The following is a 10,462-nucleotide window of genomic DNA, read 5'->3' on the forward strand; positions in this document are numbered from 1 at the left end:
CCCATCCACCCCTGTTATCTCCCACCAATCACAACCAATCACCAAGGAAGAGAGGCCCTGTCAGGAATATCATCTGCCTGTTCAGACCAAAGGGGTTTTCTTTGTGCATCGCCCTGTGATTCATCTTCAGAGGGATCGATCCCCAGCATCCATCCCTGTGACCAGCAGCTCCCCGCTCTGCCTGGACCACTTGCCTTATTCTATAGTAACAACAATACTGTGGGGGGAAATCACCAGGGGTGGGAAGAGATGCTGACAGCATCAAGGCTGAGCTAAAAGCAGCTCTTCAGAGGGAGGAACCAGTACCAGGACAATGGGCCTGGGCCCCAGAACTGAAGCCCAGCCCCTCCACTCCTTCAGGGAGTGCCTCTCATCTTTGCACTCGCCCCATCGTGATTATTTATGGAGTTATAAAGTGTCCTTCAGGCAGCATGTTCTTCTCAACAAGCTGTAAGATGGGCAGGAGCTCTGGCTCCACACTGGGCTGCTAAGGAGGAGGTGGTGAGGATGGAGCAAGCGAGCATCTCCTTCATCCTCCAACTCGGCTTGCCTTTCAGGCTGACCTTGAAGATGGAGACTGGCTCAGATTTCCCATGCTGTGTGGATCTTTCTCCAAGAGCTATGTGCTCAGAGATCAAGAGAAGACACTCTGAGCAAGCTGGGAGGAGTGACAGGAGGCAGGCCAAGATCTAGGCAAAGGCAGAGTGAGAGGGTGTGAGCCGCTCTAACCCCTGTCTCTCCACAGGAGGTAGTATGGGATATACATCCAATTGGAGGAGCAGGGTCCTTTCCACCAAGCCAGACAGCCTGGGCATAGGCTCCACCCATCCCATTCTCAAACTTAGGCCATCTGAGGCCTTGACATTGGGAAGAGATGAAGCCTACTGCAATCCCCATGGCTGAGATAAGGGTGGGGGTGTGGGAGTTAATCCAATGGTGACTTGAAGCTTGATGGTTTTGAGCATGGGTAGAGAGGGGCCATGTGAAACCTACTACTCTGAGATCCAAGCAAACCCAGGAAGAGTATGCTCAGCCGAGGGGTGAAGTGATGTCTTATAGCAGGTACCCATGTTCACGTCCCACTGATACGATCCTTTCCTCTGGGTTTTTTGTTTGTTTTGTGTGTGTAGCCTTTGAATTACACCATTGAATGCACCTAAGGGAAATGGAAGTAGACTAGGGGCCAAGAGAGAGGTGATGAGGGGATGGACGGTGATAAAGTAACCTCAGGCACAGGTGAAGACTGGTTCCCAGTGGCACAGAGAAGCAGGCTTCTGTGACTTGCGAGGGTGAACATGGCAGACTTGGGGTGTGATGCATCGCACATGCGTATTACGCTATGCATAAGCAGAGTGAATGATCTACCTCCATGCACCTGAGTCTGAACCCTGGCCCTTCCTTCAGCAAGCTGTGACCAGTGGGGAGTTTCTTGAAGCTCTCTGTGCCTCAGTTTCCTCGCCTGCACAATAGGGTCAAGGTCCTGTTTTATCATTACTTATTCTACTATTAATAGAAGCAGGCTTCCTGTGTTTGCTGTGCTAATTAGACAGCAGGCCAGTATCTGGCAAGGGGCAAATAGCCACTTTTATTTTGACTGTTCTTATTGGTATTCGAAGACTTGACCTTAATTCCAAGGCTAGCTCTCAAGCCAGGCACTTTATTACTTTGTGGTTTAGCTTCTGTCTGTGATGATTAGTCTTAAATGTCAGCAAGATGGGGTCTAGAATCAGCCTAGGGAACATGCCTCTGGGATTATCTGTGACAGTGTTTCTACGTGAACCAAGAATGGAAGACCCATTTTCAAAGTGGGTGGCACCTTCTAACAAGCAGTGTAGCCTTCTTATCATCACTTTTCCTTCCTTTCCTTCTGAATGAGTGCCTTTTACTGCTCCTGCCATTTTTCTCTGACATCAGAACCCAGATTCGCCAGCCTTCCAGCACGGACTGAATACTGATGGCTCTCCTGGAGCTTCATGTCTTCAGTGGCAAATTGAGACTCACAAGGCCCCAGAGGACTGAAAGGCTACTGGATTCTCAGCCTTTCCAGATGCAGATGGCCATTGTTTGACTACTCAACCCATTATGTAAACCAGTCTAATTTCACACACACACACACACACACACACACACACGCACGCACGCACGCACGCACGCACGCACGCACGCACGCACGCACGCACGCGCGCGCGCACACACACACACACACACACACACACACACACACACTTCTATTGGTTCTGTTCCTCTAAAGAACCCTGCCAAACACTCCACCTCACTTGGCTGTTGCGAAGATGACTGGCATATGGTCATACATGGACTCAATAATTGTCCAAATGTGAACTGATCTTATGTATCACTAAGTAAAGGGACAGCATCTGAGGAAAGGAGGAAGGCTGATGGAGCCAGGTCAGGGTTGATAGAAGAAGGGGAGCCAGCCAGCCTCACAAACCATCTAGGAGTGATTCCTTTTTTATCTTCCCACATTGTGAGAAAATTCCCACCGTGGGAAACCATACTCCAACATATTCTGCAAACCACAAACAGTGCCACTGGCCCCATAGTGAGAAGTAGCAATTTCAAAGTAGGGTGCTGTCATGAGTCTACAAAGAAGAAGACAAAGTATGTTTCCAGAGCACATGTCCGGAACAGTGTCATCTCCAGGAGGATTCATACATTGCCATTCTGTCAAGTGGATTTGTTCTTGGGGCTTTCTAGGTGCTCCCACTAGTAATGGTCATGAATGTTTTGGTGCTTTCTCCTTCCAGACACATGGTAGTATGTGTGTGATCCTACACCATTGAAGTTAGCCATGGACCTATGCTCTGCTGGCATCCAGCATGTAATAGCCAATGAAGTATAGAAGCGCTTTGAAATTGGACTTCAGTGTTCCTTTATCTTTGGAATCCTAGAATCTTCTGTCTGTGTGATACCTCTTCTTAGTCTGACCCTCATGTGGTATACAATACATAGACTTTCCTTACAATGAGCAGCTAACATGAGCAAGGAATGAATTGCCTCTTTGTGAAACTAGAGATATGGTACTATGTTTCTACAGCAAAACTTACCTCACTCTGAATAACTAAGTCCTGAAACATACGTCCATCACCCTTGCATTTGATTGCATGGCCGTTCTCCAGAGGGAGTTAGGATCCACTTAATCATGACTTCCAAGGCAGCCGTAGAGACAGTGGAAGAGAAGTTGGGACTAAGATGTTCCCAGCCTTGGGAATGAGTGGCTCTTGTTCTTCCCTACTGAATCTTGTCCTCAGTTTCCTCCCTGGAGTGACTCTTATAGTTATGTATTAGTAATCATATCTAATGGATATGTAATTAATCACAGTATGGATTGATAATTGCATAATTAAGTGAAGTAATACAGTATTATTAATTGTATATATTAATCCACTTAATCTTCACCAATACTTCATGAGGAATATGCTTTTTCTCTCATCTTCCAGACAAGGCAACTGAAACACAGAGAAGTTGAGTGCCCTGCTCAGGATCACATAACCCTTTCCAAACCAACGCATGACTCCACAGTCCTCTCTTCTAACACTGCAGGTTATCACAGAGTTGGCACTGTATCTCCCTGGGAACTGGCCTGGCTACCTGCCAGGGCTTCCATGCCTCCCACCCTGGGGAGACTCTGAAGAGGATGAAGACTTCTGAGCATCATCTACACTCTGGCTGAAGCAGGCTCAGAGCCTCTTGGTAAAGTCCATTACCCTTCCCATCCCCAGCCCACTCTTAGTTCCCAGCTGTCGTCTTGGGACAGCTATTTCCTGGCTACTCTAGAAGTATATGGCCATCTTCTGAGGTGCGACTCTCCATCTGTGGCTACCCATTGTGCTCTCAGAACACTCACTTGGGGAAGACTGCAGTGAGGTAGCAACATGAGATGAAGTCAGCTGACAATAATTTTCTTCCTTCTGGCCAGTGACTATTTTAGGACTGAGTATACAAATTTTCTGCCAGATAAAATGATGTGGAATCCAATGAAGGGGGCTGCTGGGAAATCTTTTTCACCTGAAGAGGAATGTCCACCCATCTTGCTACCTGGTAGTTGGACTGCCATCTTGAAAAGCTGAGGGAAAAAGAGAGTGTCTAGGCAGAGTGGACTAAGAGCAAACTCCTGGGATTTTGATGACCTAGCTGAGCTGTCTCAGACTTGGAATCATCTCCTCTAGACATCTAGTTATACGACACAGATAAACCTCACCAGCAGTTAGAGGAACTGCATGGAATATAAGCTAGGTCCCTTTTGGAGTCCCCAGCAAAGCCTGTAGCAGGAACAGCCAGGCTACCCTGTCTAGGGATGTCAAGACTGACCAACATGGGTTTTGGTTTCTGATCCACTAGTCACGTGACCCTGCACACTTCATACGTCCCATCTCTCCTACAGTGCCTCTCCCACCATAATGGACTGACATTTGAGAAATCATAAGCCAAAATCAACAATTCATCCTTTCAGATTGTTGTGTTAGGCAATTTGGTGCCAGCAACATAAAGAAATCACCACAGCCGGGCGTTGGTGGCGCACACCTTTAATCCCAGCAATCGGGAGGCAGAGGCAGGCAGATCTCTGGGTGTTCGAGATCAGCCTGGTCTACAAGAGCTAGTTAGTTCCAGGACAGGATCCAAAGCCACAGAGAAACCCTGTCTCGACAAACCAAAAAAAATAAAAATAAAAATAAAAATAAAAAAAGAAAAGAAAACCACCAGAAGTGAGTGGACATAGAGTGGTGTGAGTGTGGGGTGACGGCAGTGGCTTCTCTCACTAGCCTCTCTTGACAATGTATGTGGAAGGAGGAGGGGTGTAACAACAGAGGCTTGAACACAATGGCTCATTTTCAAGCTCAATTCCCCACTTGAGCTGAGTTTTACTAAAAAAAGCCCATGAAGCACTTTTCCTGTGATTTGATTCTAGCTGACAACGCAATGGGAGAGGCTACCGAAGAGAGATTGCCAGTGTTGGTAGCATGTGAAGGAGCTGAAGAGCCGCTGGGCCTGGAGACAGTGGAATTGGCTCCATGCTGACTAGGGTACAATCTTTCCCTTCCACCCCTTCCTCATGCCTATTCTGACTGAGCACCTTCAGCCGATACATTACACATCACCTTGAAGTCACCCAGAGGGAAAGAGAGGAAGGCATGGCTCCACCAAGCATCACTGGGTACCACTTCTCCTTTAAGGAAGCAGGTATTTTGGGAGACACTACCACACAGCTCTTGTGGACAGTGGCTACTGGTAGAGTAGGCACTGGACAGTAGTGCCAATTAGGAAAGGACATGATAGGACAGTTTTGATCGATGGTACCCATGTGAGGTAACTTGAAAGAACCTAGAGGTTTTCTCACTCTTATGATAGAGAATGGCTCTCAGATGGTTCCTGTGTGCCTCAGATAGGGAGAAATTCAGCCCTGCCAATTTCATTGGTTATCGAGCTACAGGGAAAGGTACTAGCTGTGTCACTCACTGTCTCACACTGGTGTCCCGACACTGCAAAATGGTAAGAAGGCAGGGTGGTCCAGACTATAGCATCAGGTTAACTACCTTAAGCAAATTAAAGTCAAAACACAAGTAGTCAGGGCCACCAAATCCAACAATATGAGTTCAATACTTGGATCTCCCATGGTGGAAGCAGAGACCCGATTCCTGCAAGTGGTCCACTGAAACCCACACATAAGCACTCTCACATGCTCATGTGCATGCATGCACACATACACACACACACACACACACACACACACACACACACACCACACATACACACACCACACACACATACACACACCACACACACATACACACACACCACACACACATACACACACACCACACACACATACACACACACACACACATCACACACACATACACACACACACACATCACACACATACACACACACCACACACACACACACACATACACACACACACACACACACCACACACATACACACCACACATACACACACACATACACACACACACCAACTTTTTAAAAAATATGTGAACAAATCCAGCTACTTCGCAGATAACCACTGGCATCTTTTCAAAGAAGTGCTAGTCAGTTTCTCTAGGTGGAAGATGCTTATTTGGAGGGGAAAAAAGCCAAAACTTCCCAGCTACTTGTAGATAAGCAAATGAAAATGAAAGGCCCCCTCCTGTTGACCCTGGTTTTCCCTTAAGGGTCACATCTTTTAAAATGAAATCTTTGGGTGGGAACATATCCCTGACCATGTAAAGATGCTGGGTACCCACCAAGTAGATCATAGAGTGAAGTATTATAACACCAATTGAAGCCCTTATAAACACCACACAGGTTTGTCAGACTCTACGATCTGCTGTTTGTCATGTCCATTTCTAACACCCTTTCAAGATCTTTCTAAAGGGCATGTAGAGTTGGGTCATGGTTTTGGGCTTTATGAAAATGGCATGTTTATTACATAAAATACAACTGCTTTTTGATTTTCAATTTCTAAATTTTTGTTTTAAATTTAAATTTTAAGTGTTTGTTTTTAAACTTATTTACCTTGTGTGTAAGCACATGAAGGTCAGAGAGCTTTCAGAAGCCGGTTGCCATCTTCCCTGCTCTTTTGAGTCTCTCTTCCTGTTTCCACTGCTGTATAGAATACTGCAGGAGGCTGGCCCATAGTTTTCAGGCAGATTCTCCTGCCTCCAGTTTCCATCTTATTCCAGGGCTGATTACAGGTGGTGCTCCCTCATCTGGCCCTGTAGATGGGATCCAGGAACAGTGATCAGGCCAGCAGGCACAGACAGGAACACTTTCAGCTGCTGAGCCATCTCCCTGCCCTGTAACCATCTTAGCTTTGTTTCAGCATTGCCTGTTTGAGCTGTGTTCATGCTAAGGTAGCTCTGTCAATCACTTTCTTTAGGTAGATAGACATGTTGGTTTGTGTTCTCCCAGTGTTTCAGTTACAACAAAAGTCTATAATGAATATTCCCACTCATAACTTCTTGAACACCTGTGGGAGATAGGAGGAATACACCCATAAGGAGAATGGCTGAGTAGTGGCCCCTCACTTCTGCAAGAGTATGAAAAATACAGCGAAGATTCTATAGACAGCTCCTGGTGGAGAACCTCTCATGTCTGCACAGAGGGAACTCTGCCCGAGAGTAGTTGTGTCCACTGGAATGAGTTGAGGCCATAGTGGAGGGAGCCAGAATCTCTGACTGTTGCTCTCCTGCTCCTAAGGAAGTGTGGACATAGAAGACATGTGTTGGGGAATTCTGAGCACACAAATTCACAGGAGCAGTGTCCGTGTCTGTCCTTGTGACCTGGCCTCCAGTGTACTTAGTACATGTTCAGTGATGGAAACTACACCACCTTCATACAGCAATTTCCTCCAAGATAAAACTGTCCATCTTGGAGGGAAGCCTATAAAGACACAAGGTGTCCTAAAACAGTGGTTCTCACCCTTCCTAATGCTGTGACCCTTTAATACAGTTCCTCATGTTGTGGTGACTCCCAACCATAAAATAAAATTATTTCATTGCTACTTCATAACTATAATTTGCTAGTTATGAATTGTAATGTAAATATCTTATATGCAGTATTTCTGATATGTGACCTCTATGAAAGGGTCATCTGACCCCCCCCCCCCAAATTGGGTCACAACCCATAGGTGGTGAACCATTCATTGTTCTAAAGGGAGGTGAAACATTTCTATCCTTCAGGAAAGATCCTTAAGCTCCAAACAACAAACAAACAACTAGAAGGTTTCAGGAAGTTCCTGAAACAGAACAGATTCACCAGGACCCTCTCTGCCAGGCATATATAAACATCAAGGACTGTTGAACTTCTTGGAAGAGGCTTGCACCAGACAAGCCTCCTAGAAGAAGGAGAGACAAGATGAACTGCTTGGAAGTAGCTCAGTCCACTGTAGTTGCCTTAAAGAGGCAGTCAGTCTCCCACCTGTTGAGCTGCCTTCAAGTTGTGAATTGTGTTCCAGCTTTCATGAGCTGTCATTCATGAAGTGGCCTTTGGTGATGTAAATGTCCTTGAGTCATCTCCACTCCTGTACTCTCACCTGTATTCCTGCAAGTAACAAACCTGGTTTAGTCACCAAGTTGGACTTTGGTAGTATTTTTCTTCCACTCTGTCATCAGTTCTTCTTGTGGGTAGGTTGTTTGCATCTCCCCAGGAATAGTGTTACACATGGGTGTATGCACAGGAATGAAACACACAGTGTGTTCTGCACACAGGCATGCTTCTGCAGTCAGGGAGTGCCTGAGAATGGAGAGTAAGCTCCTAGACATTGCTCTGTCTTTAACACTAATGCAATGACAGGCCATTGTACCCCAAAGAAAAGCCTAAAGGTCTGCAATAGGGAAAAACGTGTGTGCTCCCAGTATTTCTGAGAAGGTACCAGGAAGATGCTTGATAATTAAAAGGGAAGACAAAACCTAAAGAAAATTCAAAAGTAGGCATTTGGTCTAGGCCCTTGAAATTGCAAAGTTCCCCTTCAGCAAGTTTGAGGAACAAGGAAAATTGAAGCCAAAGAACTCACAAATGGAAGTAATAGGGATTTTAAAAATTAAAAATGTAAGCCAGAAGGCATGACACTGATAAGTGATACACAGCTGCTATACTCAGAGATGACACCACCTCTGAATTAGGAAGACTCAGAAAGCAGGAATTTTCCATGCTTAGCCTTAGGTTGTAGCCCTCCTTCTCAGGCCAGAGCAGCCTGGGACACAGCTTAAGTAGAGCTAATATTCCCAGCTATCGGACTTGCTAGGAGGAGAGAAGGTGGGGCTTGCACCACAGGGACATAACAAGGCTAGCAGGCAGGAGGGGCTTGGGCATCAGTTGGAGGTCTGGCAGTCCTTCAGTGCCAGTTGCTGGCTGCTGGCCTCATGGGACAAGGATTGAATAGGGGAATCCTTGATCTTGAGCTTGTTCATGACAAGAATGAGGCATGCTCTGGTCCCCTGTAGGAAGATGCAAGCCCTGGGGACAGACATCTAAGGTCAAATCCTAAGCTGCCGTGTACTACCTTTGTGTCACTGGGCAGGTTGCTTACTTTCTCTGTGCTTCTGTTTGCCATCCAAAAAATCCTAAGTGGTGTCCTAGTAAACTTTGCCTGTCAACTGGACACAGCCCAAGATCACCTGAGAAAGGAGTTTCCACTGAAGAATTTTCCAGATGGCATTGACATCAGACTTACCTGTAGGGGACTGTTTTGGTTGTTAACTGATGGAGGGGGGTCTAGCCCACTGTGGGCAGCACTTGAGTAAGTGCTTCTGGTCTGTATAAGAAAGCTAAGCATGAGACTTCAGGGGAGCCAGCAAGCAGCAGTGTTACCCCATGGTTTCTGGTTCATATTCTTGCCTGAGTACCCAGCCTGACATCCTTCAGTGATGGATTATGACTTGGAAGTGTAAGCCAAATAAGCCCTTTCCTCCCCTAAGTTACTCCCCAGAGTGCCTTGTCACAGAAACAGGAAGCAAACTAGAACAGATAGCATTGTAAGACAGCAGGTTCATTGATTCTACATCTGCTGTGGGGCAGTGTGCCCCTTAGAGCTTTGTACACACCCCGTAAGTCTGGTGGATCTGCTTATTTTGAATTTGGCCATCTTCCTCAGGACGGCAACATCTTACCCAGGAAGTCTGGAAAACAATGAGGACAACTAAAGCCAAAGAATTAACATCTATAAGCTAAAAGAGATTTAGGGGATTGAGACACTCAGGGTTAGGGCCATTGGCCAAAGTGTTTTTTGTGCAAGCATGACAGATCAAATTTGGAACCCCAGCATCCACAAAATCAAAGTGTTGGTGTATAGCACAGATGGAGACAGGAAGACCCCGAGACTTGCTAGCCATCCAGTTTGCCTACATTAATTAGCTTCAGATCATGTCTTAAACAGTAATGTGTAGAGTTATTAAAGAAGGTATTTCTCAACTGAACTCTGGTCTGCACACACACACACACACACACACACACACACACACACACACACACCACCACCACCACCACCACCACCACCACCACCACCACCATCACCACCACCACCACCACCATCACCACCACCACCACCACCGCATAACCTGGGCATCATGGAGCACACTATAATCCCAGTACTGGGGAGAGGGGGGCATGGGAATCAGAGTCACTTGCTACATAGAAAGCGGCAGGCCAGCAGACAAGGAAAGCAGGACTAGGATGTCTCCCCGCTATGTTTGGTCCTTCTGTGGATAACAAATGAAAACTGTCCTGCACAGAAGGGAGTCTCTGACAGTTATACTTCAATGTGGCCACTGTGGTAGAGGTGGGGTACCAGAATATTGCCCACGTGGAACCTGTCACAGGAATAGTTCAGGAACTCTTGTACCTGGGATTCAAGAAGGGCAGGTGTCAGGTTTTACAAACAAGGCAGATTCTAAGGCCCAGTCATTCACTTCTCTACCCACCGAGGGCCGCAGGGACCTGCC

General features: G+C 46.5%; 1 long non-coding RNA gene across 1 annotated transcript; it reads right to left on the reverse strand.

Annotated features, from left to right (window-relative positions):
• Positions 1 to 6,428: 6,428 nt before the first annotated feature.
• Positions 6,429 to 9,857, reverse strand: LOC113833370. Its single transcript, XR_003481022.2, has 3 exons — positions 9,566 to 9,857; positions 7,941 to 8,063; positions 6,429 to 6,736 (listed from the first exon to the last, which is right to left on the reverse strand). It is a non-coding gene; the product is annotated as an uncharacterized LOC113833370 (long non-coding RNA).
• Between the last annotated feature and the right edge of the window lie 605 nt (positions 9,858 to 10,462).

Source organism: Cricetulus griseus (assembly GCF_003668045.3).
Source record: "Cricetulus griseus strain 17A/GY chromosome 1 unlocalized genomic scaffold, alternate assembly CriGri-PICRH-1.0 chr1_0, whole genome shotgun sequence".
In the NCBI taxonomy this organism is placed as follows: domain Eukaryota; kingdom Metazoa; phylum Chordata; class Mammalia; order Rodentia; family Cricetidae; genus Cricetulus; species Cricetulus griseus.